The sequence below is a fragment of the Lutzomyia longipalpis genome, chromosome 2 (assembly GCF_024334085.1).
Source record: "Lutzomyia longipalpis isolate SR_M1_2022 chromosome 2, ASM2433408v1".
Classification (NCBI taxonomy): Eukaryota; Metazoa; Arthropoda; class Insecta; order Diptera; family Psychodidae; genus Lutzomyia; species Lutzomyia longipalpis.
The window spans coordinates 5,385,971-5,408,263 of record NC_074708.1 but is presented as its reverse complement, the minus strand read 5'-3'; the positions used below and the strand labels follow the sequence as shown (position 1 = coordinate 5,408,263).

General features: G+C 35.4%; 2 protein-coding genes across 2 annotated transcripts in view; one reads left to right on the top strand and one right to left on the bottom strand.

Annotated features, from left to right (window-relative positions):
- Positions 1-22,293, bottom strand: part of LOC129788711 (mucin-5AC) — a 1,053,002-nt gene that overhangs the window by 77,050 nt on the left and 953,659 nt on the right. The gene's annotated exons all lie outside the window — the stretch shown is intronic.
- LOC129788372 (uncharacterized) overlaps positions 1-22,293 on the top strand; it is an 86,723-nt gene that overhangs the window by 58,988 nt on the left and 5,442 nt on the right. Inside the window, 1 exon segment of the mRNA XM_055824346.1 lies at positions 3,847-3,921. The gene's annotated coding sequence lies outside the window, so the exon portion shown is untranslated.

The following is a 22,293-nucleotide window of genomic DNA, read 5'->3' as shown; positions in this document are numbered from 1 at the left end:
ACTTGAAACCGATTCGAACCCTTTTTCCCCGTGTTGGGGTTCTCTGTTGCGAAAACGGAAGATTTCTTCGCATATCCTCCGTACACATTTCACCACCCCTATGAGGGTGGTTGTGGGGAGTGATGAAAAAAAGGCGCCCCATGTGCGTTATGATTGTGTGCTAAAGGAGAAATTGAAGCTTGCAAAAAGGAAAGGAAATTCAACAATAAGACATCGTTTTGTTGTTCAATTTCACATAGTTGGAGCTTTTATGAGTTGCCTTGCAATTTTTTTTTCTGCTTCACCCTCCCGGCTCCATTTTTGCCCCTATCATCGCTCAATTGTCGGAACAATCGAGGAAAGTAGGCGAATAATCGCAAAAGTCTATGTGAGGGAGTGAACGTGGTTGGGTAGGGGATGATGGTAGTAAAAGTAAATATTTATTAAACGACATTTTCTTCTGGCAACACAATAAATAGACTTGTTTAACATCTTTCCCCCACAATGAGCATTCTTGCCCAGAGGTCCTTCGTCCCTCTCTATGTGTGTATTTTCTATAAGAGGTTTTCACTTCCATTTGAGCCGATCAATGGTGTGGAATTGTGTTGCACAACATTTACCTTTCCTCTTTGACCCGGTGTCAATGGGAAAATCGTTTTCATTTACTTAATTATTCCCTTAATTTTTTTGGTTAGAAATGTTGCATTGAAGGTGATTTTGGATGTATCCGTTTTGAAGGGAAATTCTTTGGGGTAATTTTGAATAATTTCTTTAAAAATAATCTTTTTAAAAGAATTTTTATTTAATGAATAATTTATTTTATCTAAATGATAAATTCGTGGATCAAAACGATTGATTCCTTCACTGAATAAATGTTCTTTTGAAAATAAAGAAGATTTTTCCAGAAACAGAGAACATTCATTTATAGAGATGGTTAAGAATAGAATAGAATAAAATTTTATTTTGCCCTTTGCAGACTAGTGCTTAGGACCAGATGGTTAAGAAAAACGAATTTTCGGTCAAGACTTCAGTAGGGGAGACCGGGGCTAACAAAGTCACTTAAGGGTTTGGAAAAAGCCTAAAATATCATATTTCCAAGCTAGATAGAACAAAATGATCTGAGAAAGAGTTGTAGGGCAGTAAATTTCCTAAACAAATGAGCTATATATTTCGCTTTATCTACATATTTGGAAAATATGATATTTTGAGCTTTTTCTAAACCCTTAAGTGACTATTTTAACCCCGGTCTCCCCTATAAGATTTTTTATTTTAATCTGAATTTTTATGGTACTAAATAAGAATTTTTAAAATGAAATCTGGATCGAAAATCCTCTTTTCTTGAGATCTCTTGAGCTTCACGGTTGCCGTTTCCTTTCTTTTCTTTTTCTGCTAATTTAAATATTTCTTTGCCAACATTTCCTCCCAAAGTCAACGTAAAAAGCAAAAGGAAATATTTCTTATGAGAAGCACATGCCATTCACCCCTTGATGATAAGCATGGAGAGTTTCTGCCCTCTTTGGCAAATCCAATTGACGACAACTTGGGATAGAAGAGAGGAGGAAAAACTCCGAAATCCTTCGTGTGAATTGCCGTGAAGAAAAATTGCCTACGTGGGTGCTATATAGCACAAGTTTCCCTACACACAGGAACATATCATATAAGGGAAACTAGGGGGAGAAAGTGCGATACAGAGATAATTTAATTGGCCAATAAATACATCGCGTGACCCAAAATGTCGCTCTGCTTGTGAAAATATGCCGAACATGATCATCAATGATGACTTTTCATGTTTTTCCCAATGACCACATCCGGTACTAATGCTTCCGCAATTTCTTCCCTTCCTCGTGCCAATGGAAAAGTTAATGTTTTTTTTCTGGGGGGCCGGGGGGTGAGCTTTTTATACACAACTTTATCAGGAGACCATATAGGGCAATTTTGGTACACACTGGATAGTACTAGAATTGAGCAAAATTTCTTCGTTCTCTGTCAGAGATTTTCTCTCTGGGTGACCCAACATTGCTGGAATTCATTTTGTCCATGTGAGGGGTTTGCTTGCTCATATATCGAGGGGAAATGTGCACAGAGCATAGCTGGCAAAATTCACATGGTTAAGAGAGGACGGCTTCTGTAGGGCAGGAATTTGATATATTTCACATATGTGTCATGTGTGCTTGTTAGGAGCTTACCAGCTAAACAATTTCTAATGTTTCCCAACCCCCCTCGCACCATACTTTGTGCACGCACACACTGTCATGCGGAATTATTTGGACGCGAACAATGTGCATTGTGGAGTATATATAGGGATATGGCTCTATTTCCGACAAAATGTTACCTACAATGAGAAATTCAATGTTTGTGAATTGATTTATAAGGAAAATTAAAATTGCACAGCATTGGCTTCATTTTTACAGCCCTCACTGTAACGGCAAAAAATCATATTTATTGATAAAAGTTTCTATTTATTCTATTCTATCTTGCAATATCTAAGAACATACATACATATATACCTATTCTTGTGACCTGTATGAATTTTTCACCCCAAACCCACCCTCATAGTGGATGAAAGATTTAATTGTCTCCCATCCATCACCCACACTGTGCATTTCTTCCAATTTTGCTGCATCCGCACAACCCTGGAAAATCTTCCTTGTGCTGCTTGTGGTGGAAAATCGCATGTTGAGTGCCAATTTTGCAACTCTTTGTGCCTGACACGTGAAATTGGATTTCAGCTTTATGCATTTGGGCCACTCCTCTGTGTATATGCAACATACCCCATTCCTTTTTGCATTGTTTAATTTATTCCTATACATATGTATATGGTGGAGGTATATATCGTGTTGCGTCAGCTTCTTCTTAAGCCAATTTGATTGCCTGTCAATCATTGTTAAAATATTGCTATATACGTTGAGCACTCAAGGATACTTTCAAAAGCACTTCTCTTGCTGGAATTTATCTTGTATGGAGTTCTACGTGGTAGCATCGTATCCTCAATGTTGCCTTCCTCCAAAAGGCTAAGAGATTTTGATGTTGGCAATGTTAAGCTTCTCAAAGAGCCACAGAGAATTGCCTGAAGCATTCATATTTTTGACATGATGCTCATCTGAAATTCAACAGAGAAATTCCATTCTCTATACTCTTACAGGATGATGGTCAAATATTGTGGGTTTCACAAGTTTGTTTGTAAATTACTTCGTGATTAAATTAAAAGGAACAAAGATTAAAGGTAAAGATGAAATTTATAAAGATTTCTTGCAGAGATTTTAAGAAAAAAAATTGTCTGAAAAAAACATTTAAAAAAAATCATGAATTAGGTATTAAGAAAGAGACAACCCTGTATTTGAGGGATTGGAAGGTATTTAAATAAGAAATGGGTGATACCTTTTCTAAATAAACATACCAAGCTTCAAGCTCAGCAATAGAAGTTAAAAGCTTGAAAACGTAGTGATAAAGCGTAGACGTTATATGGAAATTGGTATTCCACTAATTTTATTTAAACTTTAAGAAATATTCAAAAAAAAAAATTCACTCCAATTTTTTGAAAGAAAAAAAGATATCAAACTATATATGTTTATCCAAAGTTTAATCTCAAACTGATGGGCTGAGTTTTCCCCAAAAATACATAAAACTTTGCATATCACGTTACATATGAGTGGAATACCAACTTCTAAGTAAATGAAATATTTGTAACATTTTCCTCACTCTCCAATGAAAATGTTAGGAAAACTTACCAAAATCATGGTCTGTGGTTGACTGATGTGAGCAACAACTTTATTATTCCTCAGGGAGAGAGAGAGAGGAAATCTCTTCTTTGGTTTTTCCCTGCTAGCTATATGACAAAAATAATTAAAATTAATTTCTTCATTTCAGGTGGAAAACCCAATGGAAGTGCAAATGGCGAGACACAAAAGTGTGTGAATTTTGAGTGATTATTTTCTCAAGGAGGTGAGTTTGCTGACATATTTAAATTAAATTCCATACCACGCGCGTACCCCCCTCCTTCCCGCAGCAACTGATTGTACACAGAGAGAGGCAAAACCCTAATCAAGAAGGCTCACAGTTGAGAAGATTTTTGAGGAGGAAAATTGCGCTCTGTCGGTGAAAAATGATACACACCACGCTGAAGAATCATTTTCTTTCGCCGAATTTGCCACGATGAAATTTTCTTCTACCCACGTAATTGCCCTGTCACTTTGTCACGATAAAATTTAATTGATGGTCTTCTTCAGCATTTGAGACACTTCAACATTTATTAACTTGTGTGTGTCTCTCCATCCAAGAATGAATCTCTCTTTGCTTCTCAATAATAGGAGAATATTGAATTTTTTTCTTTGCCTTTCCTCGTGCTTCCTCACAGGGATAGCTCCCAAAAAGCACTCTGTCGATACTCGGGAAAGTACTTCAGCAGCATCGTGTGCCATTTTTGCCATTATCGAATATTATTTTACACACATTATTTCCCCGTAGAAAAAAAAAATGGAATGCAAAAAAATTTCATATATTTTTTCAACTTGTCAAAAGCTCACCCCCGCTTGTCCTCTCACCCCTCCCGAGAGGCTCTTTGGTATCCCCATGGCAAATCGACTTTTCGCCTCGCACACACACACGAGATATTTGAAACTCTGGCAGGGGATGAGGGTGTTTTTCAATGGGGGAATGGGGGGAGGTTAGTGAAAAATTACGAGGGTAGAATTTCACTGGTAGTGTCGCTTCGTGTTTCTCTTCCACCCTCCGCGTGTTTCACAATGGATGTCCCATGAGGGGGGTGGAGACGGCATTTTCCCACACACAGAAAAAAAAGATTCTCTCCGGGTGAAAGTTTTCTTCTCTCAAAGCGATTTTTTTCCCGTACCAACCTCTGAAAATTGGGCTTTGAATACCATGTTAGAATTAAAATTTCAATGCGTCTTTTGTGAATTTTGCGAATGTTGAATGTATCTGCGTAAATTCCCAGTCTATTTCAACGGTGGAGGTGGTACATTTCCAAGGGGCTGCGTGAAAGTTTTTTTCTTTCCTCCTGGTGGAAAAATTGCATGCATTATTCATGTTCCTTCCGGGGTATGTCTTTGTGTATGGAACGACACAGATGAGGCTGCAAATAGGGGATGTTTTTTTTCTTTTGCGGAGCAACTTCCTCAACAATATTTAGGGTTTAATTGGGGTGTTTATGCGAATGTGGCAGCAGGGGGATGAATAAGTTTAAGTTGAAGGGGGAATATTGCTCAAGGGATGAATATTTTTAAGGCGAAATTAAGCTGCTTTTTTGCTAGATAAAATTGACCTAAATTAATAAAGCAATTTAAAGTTATTTTTTAAAAGAATTTTTTTTATTTAAATGGGAAAAATTTGAGGGTTGAGTGGAATTTTCATAATTATTGGACCATTCTTAATTTTAAATATTCTCTTACTGGAATGTTCTGAAATTATACCGAACATTTCAAATATTCCGAATACTTGCTTTCTTTTCCAATTTTATATTCTTCACATTTCTTCTCTCTTCTCTTCATATTTCTCCAATATAATTGTTGAAGAAATTTTCTCAATTTTTCTCCACAAGTATTTGCATAATTTTTCCACGCTCCGAACTATAAAGCAATTGAAAACTGATTTATTGGAAAAGTTAAAAATTCCCAAGTACACCTACTAAAGCTCTAGCCCCTGTGCTTTAGTTCACTTTATCGATCAACTGAGAATTCTATAAGAAGAAAAAACCATAAAAACTTTTTCTTGTCTCAATAAGAATTTTCTATGCTTCTTTACACAAAATTTCTTCATTTTCGCTTTCCATTTCACATACACATCAATGCATTCAACATAGTCAATTGATCCATGGAATCATAACTCAATCGCCTGAAGTACCCAAATGGAAAAAAGTGTGAAAGAGAAAAAAAAAGTATTTCTGTGCAATTTTCTGCAGATTTTCCAATTTGATGCTCTCATGCAATATTTTAGAGCTTTTGCAGCTTTTTCCGACCACTTTTGAGTGTTTTTTTTATACGACCCACCCTTGGATATAGCTCCTACCCCGCCTCTGTCTTTCGGGTGAGAGTATCGTCATCGATTGACATGGCGGGGTTGGGGGGGTGTGAGAAGATGAAATGTATTCATTTGGAATGCGAGACATGAATTTTCTTCTAGCGCTATTGAAAAATGATTTCGGTTTCACATGTCATCCAGACACAGAGCTCAACCCCCTGTGCTACACCACACACGTTGGGGGATGATGGGGTTTTGGTGAGGTTCAATTTGCGTTGAAATCGTTCAAAGAGGGGGGTTGGATGCGGAGCTCTCTCGAAAGGTGATCGAGATCGCTTTGGCGAGAGAATGAAAATGTTCCGCCGCAACGATGGAAAAACTCGCTTCACCGCGAAGCTACAGAAAAAGGGGATGAAGGATTGTGTGCTGCGATGGGGAGGCGGGGTGGAGCTTTCCCTACAGAAAAATGCGTTGAAGTTGAGCGACAGGATGAAAGTTTTCCTGTGTCGTGTAAAAATTCAACATGAGAAAGTACACACGCTTTTTTATCCTGAGGGGTAGATTTGGGAGTTTTATTTTTGGGAGGGTGGGGGTGGGCGGTGACGGAAATCACCCCCTCGAGAAGTCGTCAATATAAGTTTGCAAGTCACACTTTCTGTCGCTTTCAATTCTAATTTCCCCCATCACCATATGACTCCACACACCCCCCTTTTGGAAATGAATTCCATGAAATGTTCGCCTCTCGCAAAATGTGGTGTGTCTTTTCTTTTAAAATCCCGAAAGGAGCGGGGAATGAGGGGTGTACCTAGATGTTCACAGCTTGACAATATGACAAGGACGTGCCAATGAAGATTTTCGCACAGAAAACACGTTCAACCCAATGGCATTATACTTGGGAGAGTGAAATGGTTTCATCATTGCTGCAAGACTTTTCCTCAAGTCAAATGTTGTGTGCTTTTGCAATGAAAGCTCCCCCCATTGAATGGCTTCACAGTAAGAAATTTAAGCACCTTCCCTGTGTTGCGAAGAAAACTTTCAACATCATCACACCCACCCCCCCCCTCCTCTAGAGCGAATTATCTATTCTCCATCGGGCGTTTCTTTGGTGCTCTTAAAAGGATATTTAAGTGCATTTTCATGGTAGATCATGAAATGCAATTGAAATGGAAAAAGGAATTAAATCCCTATACGGGAGAATTTAAAAGCATTTTGATGGTGTTGTAATTACATTAAAATGTTTTTCAATTTAACATTTGAATTACATCTTTGTGAGCTGTTTTCTTTGAGCTTTTGATTGGAATTTGATTTGAGGTAATGATGAAAAGGAAAATCAGTGGAAACACCTCTTCAATAAATCATCAATGAAGCATTAGCGTCAATGTTTCATACTTTTTAAGGCATAAAAATAGAAAGGTGACGTCATTCTCTACAGTTTTTGGCGATTTTAGTGAAATCAAAGATTATCAGAAAGGTGTAAATTGTTAAAGCAAAGAAAAATTTTCAGCAAATCCGAGCTTTTAAAATAAAGCTAAATTGGCATAAATTCATGAAATTCTTATGTTCAGTATTTAACAGAAAAGAAGAAAAACTGGCATTTAATTAAAACCAATAATTAATTTCTGTCTATTCCTTAATAATTGAAAAGAATGAAAAAAAAACCTCCACATTGTGGGATGACAGTAATTAGTTTTATTCTTTCGATGCTTTATTTCTCAAATGGTTGGATGCATGCAAAAGGGGCTGTCATTGGCAGTTGAGGGTAGTGTGTAAGTTTTTTTTTTGCCCATGGCATGGAGACAATGCAGCCGGTGAATCACAATAGATGAAAAAATAATTATCCACATGGTCCAAGGGTGCAATATATAGCTCTCTTAATTAGTTTAGTACGAATAATTAATTAAGCTTTTTTATTAGAGCTCTCACAGGGTGGAAATTTGGCTTTTTTTCGCACGCTCTGGGACTCGAGAATATGTTCTTTTTTTTCGCGTGAAAATTGGTAGCAATTGTGCCCGCCAAAAATGTCATCATTAGCAAAATTTGTGGATAAAGAGTTATATTGCTGCAGAGAAAATTATTTTGAAGGTTTTTTCTAATGTTAGAATATTTGGAAAATTATGAGGAAAATTTGAGGAAAATTTATGTTGGGAGAGTACTCAAAAATCAATTAAATAAAGCAAGACAATTTCATTTGAAGAATTTCGTGCCAAATGGCGAAGAATGAGTTATGACAGTTTAGAAGAAAATCGACTTCATTAAAACTTTCTCAATTTTCATCCTTCACCGTCGAAAGAACTTGTTACACATTTCCCGCGCGCGCAAAGATTTCCTCTCATTCTCTTATCTTGATTATAGTTTGCAATTGCTATACATTTATATATTGAGATTGTATATAGCTCACGTTGGATGCTATATAACTTTTGGATTTTCAATACAACTCTAAATACGGTGGTAGACGTGAAAGGTTTTCCTTTCTGTATGTCTTTCCCAGCAACACGATAATTAGTTTCCGTTTTCCGCACCAAATACAAATTTTCCCATCCCCCCCCCTCTCCCTGCGCTCGTTGTCGTTCTCACACAAAGTTCGCCAGAAGCTCCGCAAGATGTTGGGAGAATGCGATTGAAGATGGTGTGGTGCCTCAAGTGTGATTTGAAAATTAAAAAGACATTTAACCATCTTCCACGCGCAATTCACAGGCGTGTGCTTCTTCTGTGCGTGACAAATCGACGTTGAATCATTAGATGAATTATCCGCGACAGTTGTTATAATTTTCACACGCGATGAACATTTTCGTGATTATATTAGCGTCATTACTGGAACATTTAGATTATTAGAATGATTGGAATACTATTTATTATTTTGTTTCTTAAGAAAGGAGTTCATGCAGCTAACAATGGCCAAGTACTAAGCCATCTAAGCTTTCTTTCAGTGTATCAAGCATATGCTTAAAAGCTTGAAGTATTGGAAAGGGACAATATGGTAAATGGCCGCAAATTTTTTTAAAAATTTTTTTACGAAACTTTATTGGCTTTTACTTTGTGATCCCAGAGGAAAATTGTGAATATTTTTAGCGATTCTTTAACCTTTTTTGATTCCCAACAAGACTGGGTGGGTCAAAATTGTTTCTCCATCTATTTGAATTAGGTAACTTGGCCCTTGTTAGCTGCATGAACTCCTTTAATACAGAATAAAAAAATCTTTGAGATGAGTTTTTTTTTGTTTGAGAAAAAGGAGTCTATTCATTGTTATTTGTGATAGAAAGTCATTAAAATATACACAGAAAAATATAGAAAGTTTGACAAATGAAATATTTCCAGCTTATTCGACATATTATTGCAATAAAAATATTTATTTATTACCCTAAATAATTTTAAATTATTTCCAATAGTTTTAAAACGATTCAAAATGCAGAGAAAGTTTAATAAAATTATAGATTAGTTTCCATTAAATTGGTCCCAATTTTATTTGTATCATTTTCAATGAATTTATTTATTTCTTTTGATTACTTTTGAGCTTTTATGTGCAATATACCAAATAATAAATTAAACAACCGTCTCTGGTTGAAATTCTCATTATTAAAAATTCCTTCAATATTGCTTTCTATTAGCTATTAAAAAATACCTCATTCATATTAAAAATTACCCTCTCACAAAAATTCTTTTATGATATAAAATTGAGTTTCTTCGAAAGAGAAGTAAATAATTGAAAAAGTTCCGCAAGAAGATTCCGAAAGGATTTTTATAGATCCATGACTTTTTCAATAAAATCAGTTAATTATTATTAAATCTCTCCCCTGTGTGTTGTGGGTGGTTGGATGAAAAGAAAGGTCCATTGCTCTTTGCGGGGAGTTATGCAAAGTTTTCCAAATTGCCTTGTTGAAAGAAACAAAAAAAAGGGAGCATAAGCACAAAATCCTCAATGGATTTCCACTGTAAGCTCCTTCCCCTGAAAATCCTCCGTTGAATGTGTGGACAAAATATTAATGCACGGATTCTTCAGAGGGATTGTCCTTTTGAATTTGAAACAGGATGGGGTAGTGGATGTTTGGCCCACACTTGAAAAATGTCCAAATCATGTCAGTGCAAATGTTCGTCATCAATAGGTGATTTTGCAATGTGAATTTATATGAGTTTGTTCGTCTTTTGGGGCAACGAAATGGGAATTTGTCTTCCTAAATGGTCTCTGTGGGAGGATTTTGGGACCCCCTTCCTTTCACGGTGTGTATTGTACCATGTGGGTGGAAGGGTTCTTTTTCTACTTAAGCATACCCCCTTCTTGATCTCTTCTTTCACCGCCTCCACCTCCTTCCATGTCGCATAATAGAATATGGTAGGCTCATAAAATGTAGAGAGAACGATAGAATAAATTCCGCACACCCAGGATTTTTTTTCCCATTGTGTCCAGTTTTTGAGAGGAGCCCGAGGGGTGGGGGTGGCCGAGAACCGCACATACACAATCCCATGGAGAAAATATGGTTTTCCAACCGACAATCCCTCTCCCGGAAAATGTGACTAAATTGGCCGGACGATGGGTTTTTCTACACTTTCCCCGCATCACCCCAAGCACACACAGATATCTCTCCAGGGTTGAGTGGCTTGAGTGGCGAATTCCCCACTTTTTTTTTCGGGAGGGTACCCCACCCACGCAATACACACACAAAAGCTTACGTGAGGGGGTGGTGTGCGTGAATAAAAATCAGTTTAGCATGAGATGAAAAATCCCCAACATAGGGAAATATGGTAATATTGCGTTTTTATTCACAACACACAATAATTTATGTTGCGATATTTTTATATTACATATTATCCTCTTTACATGCTTTTCCCATGCATACACATAGACATTTTTGTCGTCGCGTTTGACAATGAAAAGCTCCCCGAGTGTTACATATTTGTAGCTGTGAAAATCGCTTCAATACGTGAAAAATGCTGGCTCTTGAGGAAGCAAGTAATATATAGAATTGTGTGTAACTATGTATGTATTTACTTACATATATATTTTGAAAGCTCTGCCTATGAATAAGAAGTAGGTATAAATAGTTTAATAGTTATCATGAGTGTGGTTTTCAAATTATGACAAGGGTTGAAAAGCTCTGGGTGAACCAAGATTGATGAATTTTATGCCCTAAAAGCTCTACTAATTTCTGTAGCCAAATTCTCTGGTAATTAAATGGAGGCGCCGGGTAAAACCAGAGGGCTTCATCTTATTAGTTTGTGGCCAATCGTTTTAAAGTAGTTTTAATAATTGTTTTCCCCGTGTCTTATAAAAACAGAAAAAAGCTTTATTAAGGGATGATACGAAAGCTCATAATTCAAAATATTATAACGATGAAAAAAATATTTCAAAACAAAAAATATCATATTTTCATCAATAATTCAGTCATTTAATAAGAATAAAAGAATTCTTTTTCTCAGAAAATTATCGATAGAATATACAATGTATAGCAAACAATTGTATAAAATTTCCCACTAAAATACAAGTCGTTTGTTAACCTTTTGGGAGGCTCTCTTTCGCAACTCCATTTCTCTTCGTCGTTGGGGAATCTAAAGAAGTCTTTCATGGAAGTTAAATTTCCCTCATACTCCTTTGGGGAAAAAGAGGTGGTGACTTGGGGGTGGGAAAATACCTCAGCAATGTCAATGGAAAAGTATTTGAGAGGGCAAATGATGACAGTGCTGTCAACCGCAACCAATGTGACTTCAATTTCTCTGCCCCCTAAAACTCTGCGAGCTCCGCATATGGACCAACCCATCTGTCACATTTCAAATAAAGCTCTCCCAGCAAAGAGATTAACGATAGTCGTGGGTAAAAGTGACGTGTGACCCAAATTTTCGTTTCTCTATAGATGGTTTTGTAAATCTCTCTCCTAGGGGGGACCTCAACATTTTAGCCCTCCCCCACATATAATAATGTTTATTATATTCTTTGGCATAGTTATGCGTGGATATCACAGCAAAAAGCCACATGAATACGATGAAAATTGGAATTTGGTATTAATTTCGACAGGGAGATTTGATTGCATAAAATAATAATACATTTATGAAAATTCATGAATTAGTCTCGTGACATGCAAATAGATAAATTCACCAGTTGATGCAATATAATTATTTATCACGCAATTATTCACGCAAATTAGTGGTATGTAATGAAAATTTTCCAAATTGATTGTTAATTATTACCAAATTGTGTGTAAATATTTCCACTAATATTTGCTATAAATGATTCCTATTTAGATTTTCCTTCATGATGAATTTTACGTGATAATTCATGTCTCATATAAACAATAAAGAATGTTCTTGAAGCTTAAATCCAAATGCTTGAATTTTCTGTGTGTGTGTGTGTGTGTGTGTGTGGGTGCAAAAAATTATCCTTTTGACTCAACCATCTTCCCGGGAAATTCTAGTGAAGAAAGCATAAAAAAATGTCTCAAATGGAAAACTTTTTAAACTCTTATGTTGTAAAGTTTTAAAAAGTTTCCCTATTCAGAGTATTGGGGTGAGAAGAAAAAGTGGTTCAATGGAGAGGAATTCTTATGAAAATAATTCCGGTGTATTGAACTACAATTTTACAATAAATTGCCCTTCGTGATGAAACTTTCCACACGGCCCCTTTTCTATACAAAATTCAACTTTCAAGGCAGAAGCCTCCACAGAAAAGTCCTTTGAGTGGTTTTGGGGAAAACTATTTTAATATGAAATAATTCTTACCAAGGGGTGAGCTGCGCACTGTGTTACCCAACAATAGTTCTCGCATTCAATGAATTTCAAGGAAATTCATTACGAGATGCAAGAAATTCCCTTTGAATGCATTTATTTCCTTTTGGATGAATAATAATCCTTCGTTCATTTGGGGTATTGTATTCTCTAATAAAAGCGAATAGTCCTTGCTTCAATGTAACATTGAGGAGACAGAGAGAGGGCGAGGTTATTGAAGAGTTGAATATTCGAAATTTAATATTGCACCATTGAGGAATTATATACAATTAATTTGAATACCTGGATGGGATATTTTAGTCTTTTGCTACATATTTTGCATGATGTGGAAGGAGGTTTTTTTTTTAGTTTTTTGTTATTGTCACGGAAAATTCAAGAAAAGCCAAAGAGAATTTTCTATTTTTAATTTAAATTAATTTTGATTACTTAAGTAAAAGGCTTCCATAAATTAAAAAAAGGCCCCCATTGCCGCTTATTTGGCAAAATAAAAAAGAAGCATTATTAAAGCATTGCTGCATACGTTGTGGCATGATTAAAAATGCATATACTCCTTTTTTCAGGAATTTCTTAAAATCAATGTTTTAAATTATTCAAAACATTTCAATAAACTCACGTCGATTTAAATAAAATTAAAAAAAAAATAAAAAACGTTAAAGTACCTAACATAAAATAGCAGTTAATAAATTTAAATCATAAAATATTCGCCATTTTCTGTTTTTCCACTCATTATTTTAATTAGAACCGAAAAAATAGTTTATCAGCTCCCTATGGGGATAGGTATTTGATTATTGGGGTTTTTAAAAACATTTGCAAAGGTTTATAAATTAAAATAACCAACATCCTTTGCCCCAAAATACATACAATTGTTTACTATTTAATAAATTAGTATAAAAATAATTGAAATAATTTATTTTACCAAATTGGAATCAATATTTGTTATGTAGTACTCATCACCATATTTACATTGATGATTTTTTTTCGAAGTATTATTTTTAATTAAAAGTGATACAATTAATTTTGTGATTAATACTTTTCACAGAGAAAAAGTTACCAAATGTGCACATTAATTAAGTCTAAAAGAACAATGAGATTTATGTTTCAATTTGACATTAAAAATTAACATTTATTTATTAATGCATCATATCATTTTAATTAGACAGCAAAGATATTAAATAACAGAAGCAGTGCCAAAAATAAAGCTGATGGTGTCTCGTTGAGTTTCAATTTATTTATTAATAAAATTGAATTTTCAAAGCGATGACATTGTGGAAATAAATTGTCATTTTTTGGTATTTTAAAACCACTAAAAACAATAAAATTAAAGTAGATTCATATGCTATATGCCCTCTGATATTTTCCCTCAATTCTTGTTTCTCTCAAATACTTCGTCTTTTGAGTGGAAAGTCACAAAAGACGACCAAAAGGGCTATTTTTCATTCAATTGTATTATAACGTTTTAAGTTTCCCTACTTGAATGCAGATATAACTTTTATGAAAGCGTCTCAAAAGCTTCTCTCAGGAAAAAAAACTTTCTCTACGTAGGCGATGTACAAGGGGTGTTTATCTGGCGAATCTTTGGATATTTTAGGCGAATCTTCGCGAATCTTGACGAATCTTAGCGAATCATCCGAATCATGGCGAATAATCCGAATCTTTACGAATATTGGCGAATATTGGAAAATATTTACAAATATTTGCTAATTTTGATTAACATTCTTTCGCATTTTTAAAATCCAATATGGCCGCCGTCCGCCATTTTGAAACACCGTCAACCACTTCCCTTATTGCTAGAGGTCTGAAATTTTAGTATGTTGTAGAGCTCAGTGAGACGTTTTCATCGATAATTTACACTTGACAATCGGTCAAGCCGTTTTTTACCAACTCAAGCTGATGAAATGAAAAGTTTCAAGAAGCCTTACAACTGTCTAGAACATTTAAAGTTCCAAAAATGGCCGCAAGAGGCGCTAAAATTAAAAACAAAAATTGCCTAACATTAAGGGGCAATATCCCCGAATCCCCATTAGGCAAATCTTTTAAATTTTGATATGTTGTAGCCTGACTCAATATCTTTTACCATGCAAAAAAAATGAAAAAAATCTATGTCACCGTTTAGAAGATTTCGCCATTTAAAAAATTCTTGTAAGTATTCTAAAAGTTCTGAATGAAGGCTATATCTCGAGTGCTTTTAAGTACAGTTTGGCCCCAAAGTTAGAAAATCGAATTTTCCGACGATTTGAGAACCTTTTACTAAAAAAAAAAGTTGTTCTAAACTTTAAATCAAGTTCAAAAAATTCAAACAAACACGTTTAGATACTTTAGGTACGTCTATAATACGCGAAATACTTAAAAGCTATAGTTTTTTGCTTAAAAAGTGTTATTTGTGCACCAAAAATATAGGCGAATCTACCGAATCTTAGCGAATCAACCGAATATTGGCGAATCAAGCGAATCTTGGCGAATAATCCGAATCTTGGCGAATAATCCGAATCTTTCGCGAATCATCCGAATCTTTGGCGAATAATCCGAAGATCCGAAGATTTTCATTCAGATAAACACCCCTTGGCGATGTACATAAATTATTTATCAATTATCCCTTGAGGAGTCCGAGAAGATTATATGCTATTTATAGAAAAGAAATGTCTCTGGAAAATATAGAAAATTCCTTTATTTGCCGTAATATTGCATATTTCGCATATTTTATAATAAATTTGAAAAAGAAAGAGAAATGAAATGAATCATAAAGTTCATTTTTATGCTTTTAAATCTCAAAGCATTTTTAGCAAATGAATATTTCATTAAAGGAGTTTACTCTGTTGTGTACTTGTAGGGAAATTTTTCTTTTTTAAGAATTAATCATAAGCAGTGAATGCCATGAGATATTTTTGGATTTTGAATTTTTAATGCAATACTGAATGTTAAATTATTTGACCTAAAGTTTCTTTGGAAAGAGCATGGCATTCTGGTGAACTTAGCAAAAGGCAGGGAGGGAGGGTGATGCTCTGAACTCCATTATTGATTAAGGAGTCTCTATTTTGGGGAAAGTTTGTTGTCTAGGGAGTGCGCATAAGAAATGGGTTGGGGGCAGCTGAATAACGTGCATGTTTACAAAATTAGTACTTGCTCTGTTTGGCACAGTTTTAATTACATCATCTTGTATCTCGGGAAACCAGGAGGTATAGTTTTGGTATTGCATGGCTTCCACACTGCAACAATGTTGGGGAATGGGGGGTGGGTTACAATAGAGTAGAGTTAGAGCACCAAATACAGTGGAATATTGTACGAAATCGGAATGGATGGGCGAAGGGCTTTAATATGCAAATGAGCTTTATGCTATACATACCATTTTACACATACACACCGCAAAGCTTTCAAAGCCACATGGAATGGGGGAATACCATCCCTCCTCATCCGCTTCCTCCAATGTACATTAGTTGTGGGGCTTTTGTAGGCCTTCCGAATGAACTGGGGGATTCATCCTCCAAGCCTCAGGAGCCACGGGATTTCTTTCAGCTACCACCCCCTTGAAAACAACGATGGGATTAACTATTTAACCATCATCACAGGTACTGGGGAGGTGCTCTTACACACACAAAAAAATCACATCACCACCAAAAAGTTTTCTCTCTCGCATGAAAAAAGCTCATCCCAGGGGAATTCCTTTTTGTGGTGCTTCCCTCCCCCTGACAGGGTGATGTGTGTGCGTGTATTTGGTGTTTTCCAAACAGATAAAAGTCTTTCTTACACTTCACCTCATTTGGTAAACAACAAATTTCACGATCATTTATTCAAATTTACCGCATGAATACATTTGGCCATACCACTCATTGGATTTTGTGTTATTGTCGGTATACCCCCAATACAAATATATATGTATTTCGAAAGCTCCCAAAAAGCTTTACATAAGAATTATGTATGTGACGTTGAGGTGCCGAAAGGGATTTTGAAAGCCAAAGGAGAATTATGAAAATTAATGCTAAACTGAAGATAGGATTGATGAACTGAAGATTGCCACAGAATTTCCAAGCAGTTTTTCCATTGAGCAAGGATTTATTTACTATATAAAAATGCGAATGATAGAAAAAAAAATATATATGGGATTTTTTATTTAATTCTTTTTAATTACATAATTAATTTTATCAAATTAATACCTTAACTATTTGTAAATGATAAAATAATTAAATTTTCCTGGAATTATTTTACAGTAGAAGGGGGAAAATAATTTAAATTCCATGCTGTGATTTGTTTGACTAAATTCAATATATTGGAATTAATTATTAAATTCTATTGATTCAGTTAATTTATTTATTGGTGACAAAGCGGCTAAAATCCTATTTTATTAGGTAAACTAATTATATGCCTTTTTGGGAAAATCGTCAGCCATGTAATATACTATGCTAAGTTAATTTAGTATTTATTGCAGGCTTTTCATGCCTTTTGAATTGTCTTTTATGAGGAGCTTATGCACGAAACAACACAATAAAATTTATTGTTTTACTACTGCAATTTTCGTCTATTTTGTTCTTCAACAAATCATATTAAATGTACTGGTAAGCTGACCAAGCTTACGAGAGCTGTGTTTCTTTCAGTGTACCAATTTTGTGAGAGCAAACTAGAACGCTAATTAATTTAAATACACGCAAAGTCGGGAAAAGTTGAAAAGTCATACCCTAAGAAATCTTTAAAACGCCATATCTCGGGAACGGCTCCATAGATTTTTGATTTTGAGCTATCGTTGGAAAGGTCTTAACCTCAACTATAACATATTAAAATATGAAGTAAATCGATAATGGCATTTTCGAAATATTCGAGTTCGAAATTTTCGAAAACTTTGATTTTGACTTAAGCGCCTCTCGCGGTCATTTCTCGAAGTTGCAATGTTCTAGATATTTGTAGGGTTTTACGAAACCTTTCATTTGCGCTTGAGTTGATCAAAATCGGACTAGTAGAACCCGAGATATGACATGTCAAAGTTGGAACTCAATATTTTCAAAATGGCGACGTTATAGTTATAGTTATAGTTATAGTTATAGATGTTATAGTAAGCTATAATATATCAAAAAATGAAGCAAATCGATAATGGCGTTTTCGAGATATTCATCGAAAACTCATCGAAAATTTTGTTTTCGATTTTTGGCCCCCTAGCGGTCACTTTTGAAACTTCGGATGTTCTAGAGAGTTGTAGGATTTGTTGAGAGCTTTCATTTGACCCCGGGTTGATCAAAATCGGTTAAGCCGTTTTCGAGTTATGGTCGATTTTCGATGAAAAATTGTGGCGGCCATATTGACTAAACGGCTTGACCGATTTTCGAAAATGAGGTATCGTTGGAAAGCTCTTGATGGCCCCTACAACATATAAAAATTTCAGATTTTTAGCTATTACCGGGGCTGAGATATAGCGAAAACAAAATTTTGAGGTTATTCAAAATCGCGGACGCAGGGGTGGGGGATAAAATTTGACGTCATAATCGGACGTCTTCCAGTTGACTTTTAAACTTTGCCGTTTACCGCAAGTCTCTATCTATCACCGTTCTCTTGCAATTTAACTTTGTACTACGGACGGCCGGCCGGAAAATTTTTTTTTTGGCGCATACGTTTTTTGGAATGTGGGTACTCTAATTCGTGCTCATCCCAAGTTTGAGCCCGATCTGACGACTTTCGATTTTGCTCGGTACACAAAAAAAAGTCAATTAAAAAAACACATTTTGAGTCATTTCTTTCAACTAGAAAGTTTTATTTCCATTTTTTCTCTGGCAAAATTAATCAATTTCATATTTCCTTCACGTTTAAAGCTACCATTTTCACGCTATGTAAGCTCGATGTTAGCAACACAAAAATAAACATAGTGTACACGAGCAACATACAGCATTTATGATCACCTGTAGAAGTTGTATGTTATTTGCCCTAAAGCCACAAAGTTTCCTGTAGCATTTTGCAGCATTTGCAGCTGTATATTCTACTCAAAAGCTTCCGGTTTTTTTTTTATTAAATTACAGTGGAAAATATATGCTTTTAACCATTTGGATGCTCTGCAGATTACCGTCACCAGCCCCATGTGCTCGCCTTTTAAAAAAAAAAAGCTCTCACAGTGTTGACATGAAATAGGGAAACTGTTTATATTTCTTACTCATCCTCCTGAAAAAAAAATTCCCCCCACTGTAAAATAAAATGCAGGAGTGGTACGATATTTACTTTAACCCCATAGATTTTAAGTATTTCCTGTGGTGGTGCGGCCTGTGAAATTTTCTCGTGATTTAGTCTGTGTTTCTGTGAATTTTTGTATGTTAAAAACTCCAAAAGTGTGTGCTTTTGAAGCTCATTATATATAAAATATCTCACATATATATGTACATAGTATGAACAAACAAATTATATATGCTCTCCCTTTAACCACAATGTTGTAAGCTTTTTGTCACACTGTCCATTTCTCAGCATGTGTTGCCTGGTCTATGTGAAAAAAAAAAATAACAACAACCAAAATACATTCTGCGGTTCCCGAGGGGAGCCCTGAGGGGTAAATCCCAAAGGGAGGAGTGAGGGAGGGGAGAGAATTAAAAAAAAGAGCAAACAAATATGCCCAAAATTTTCAAATGACAAACACGACGCCAGAGGCATAAATATTATGTATATTTTGCACATGATTATTATCCGATATGAGCGGAAAAAACAACACACAGAGTAATAGAAATAATAACAATAAACATCTGCCACTATTGTTATTACGTTTAATTGTATGCATATCAATAAATGAGCACCCGCAGTACTATTTTTCCGGAAAATCAAACACATAATATAGCTCTGCGTATGCATAACTACGGGGTGAATGGCCAAAAAATTAAAAGGAAGACCAGAGCTAACGTATCCGCAGCATAATTTAGCTGATACCATATTGGATGTAGCCTAGGAAAAACCACGAAAAACAATCAGCCTTTTCATTATCACATTTCCTCCCAATATTTCAGATTCCGATCGCTAACTAAAGGGGATGAACTAACCAACTACCTCGCGGAGATTTGCCTTTAGGGCCCTTTAATTAGATTGAAATTGAAAATGCTCTGTTGCACATGCCAACGCAACTACCCGCGCGTTCTATAGCTGCAATACATGAACTTTTCTAATGCACTTCCCATCACTCTAATGAATTCCCCACAGAATAGAGCTTTCGGGGACTTTCCCTGTGTGTATGTGGGTGGGGAGTTTAAAGCTCTTTCCAAGCTATTTTAGCGAGAGAAAATTTAGTGATTGTCCAGCGGATTGCACTTGATTGATTGCAAATTGCAGCAATTATTTTGTAAATTGCAAAATTAATTAACAAATTAATTCAAAATGTTTTGTCTATCGCAAACTCAATGTTAGCTGTGGGAAGCTAAAAGCATAGTGAATGATTAAAAGTCGCTTTTACAACTAAATTAGGGATAATATTTAGATTGGTTTTTAAAGATTTTATCCATTGTTCATTGATTAATTTTAATTGTTTGTTTTGGGGAAAGGAGCGAAGATCAAAATAAAAAAATATTACTAATCAATTAAAATTGATTTTTTTTGTAAATTATAATAGAGCCCGGAGGGGGTAGAAAATATATCGAAACACCCCTGAATGATATAGAAATTGTCGCTGCTTTACTTTCCTGACTAAATTTGGAGCTTTGGGAGCTTTTCCCTAAAAAGACATATTGAATGAATTATAAACTTTTAATTGATTTATTTTAAAAATAATATTTCTTTATACTTTTCTGCAATTATTTTTTATTAATTTAATTTTTATTAGATTCTGTTTCAAATAGATAATGGATTTAATTTTCAGATATTTTGTAAATTTTCTCAAATTTTTAGAAGAAAATGTCCTTAAATATACATAATGTAGCTGTGTACATACATATATACGACGACAATGTAATAAGAGACAGTTAAATCATTCATGGGTACATCTATGACAGAGAGCTTTATACATATCGAATTTAGTTTTGTTTATCTTCTCAACATAACGATCTTTTTGTCTCTGGCTGCCTCGGCTTATGTACATTTTATATACTTTTTCCATCAATTCTCAAGGCTATGCGTAAAGGCAATTTTGTTCCATCTTGTCGGAGCCTTCGAAGTTTCCGATGATGGGCATTTTTGTCTCGAAAACATGGGCGTTTGTGCTAAAAGTGCCGCCAGATGATGGCTCTATTATCCATGGGAAAATGTTTAAGCCAAAATGCCATTCACACAGCATGTAGCGGGAGGAGATTGAAGGTTAATTCCCTCCCGAATCATTTTGGTGGGATGTACTTTTGCTATACCCATCAACTTCCGCCGCGCTACTACAAAATCCAAAATGCGATTGTGGTGTCCCAACCCCGCGCCATCCTTCCGCTGTATTTTCATCGATTTTCGCACACATGGGGTGGAAATTGATGCGGGTGGGAAGGGAATGTTGCCGGTTGTGCGAGGGGGATGAATGTGGAAATGCCGGGGAGAAGCATGAATAAATACAATGTTTAAATAAATAAATAGACGAGGCCGCGCGGTCTAGGAGGATGCCGATGATGATGATGATGAAAGTCTGTGCGAAAATTGCCGATGGGTGGATTTTGTGAAAGTGGAGACGCCTGGTATTCCCTTTGGGGGTACGAGATATAATGGCAATATGGCAATGCATCAGCTGCTTAACGCAAATTTCTTCGCTTACAGCAACAGATGGTATGGAGGGAAAATGTACATAGTTCGTATTATGTACATATAAATGGAGAAGAAGCTTTCGGGCGAACAAACATCACGATTTTGTCACTAAAATATCAAGATGAAATGAAGGATGATCATAGAGGGATGTTTGCTAAATTAAAAGCATTGTATTTCTTGAGGTGCATTCTATAAAAGCTCTCTTGCGATATTTACACTTCAAAATACTTCACAGAATACATAATATTGTATATTTGCATAATTACTCTCTACTTTAGTGAAAAGCTCTTCTCGATCAATTCTGGAGCTATTAATGCAAAATTCAATGAAGAGATATTCTATTGAGCTTTTGAAAGAGCTTTTAATGAATTATGCTGGAATTTTGCTAATTTTTGACGTCAACTTTAGTGTTAAAAGCTATTATGAAACATCCTAAAAAATATTTTCAGAGTGTCACAATATTATGCTAAATCTTCAAAATTTCTTTTCACTTTCCTTTGCCTTGTGGTTTACTTAAAAACTCGCCTTAAAAAGCTCTCATATTTTTGTAAGAGAATCTTCTACCCCTGGCCTCATTTACTCAGCAAAATTTTACTCCGTTGCCTTTCTTTTTCCCTTTATTTCGGCATTAAAAAGAGCTTTTTTGACTTCTGTGTAAGAAATTAAATTCCGTACAAGTATGGTAACAAAAATGCAACCCCCACACTGCTCTGAATTGCGACTTAAACCTCCTCGTTTACCGTCGTCATAAAGTGTGAGGTAATAATGAAGGAAGGCAATCATAAAAACAGCTAAAAGTGCATAGACCCTCGAGAAGGGCTAACAAAAGTTATGTACTTTCAGCTATCTGGAGAAAGAATCTAGGGCAGTGGTGCTAAATCAGCCTCTACATATAGTTAAAACTTTACTTTACGATGAGAAAAACACTTTATGCCCCCTTTCTATCTAGATGAGATTCCGTGTGAAGTA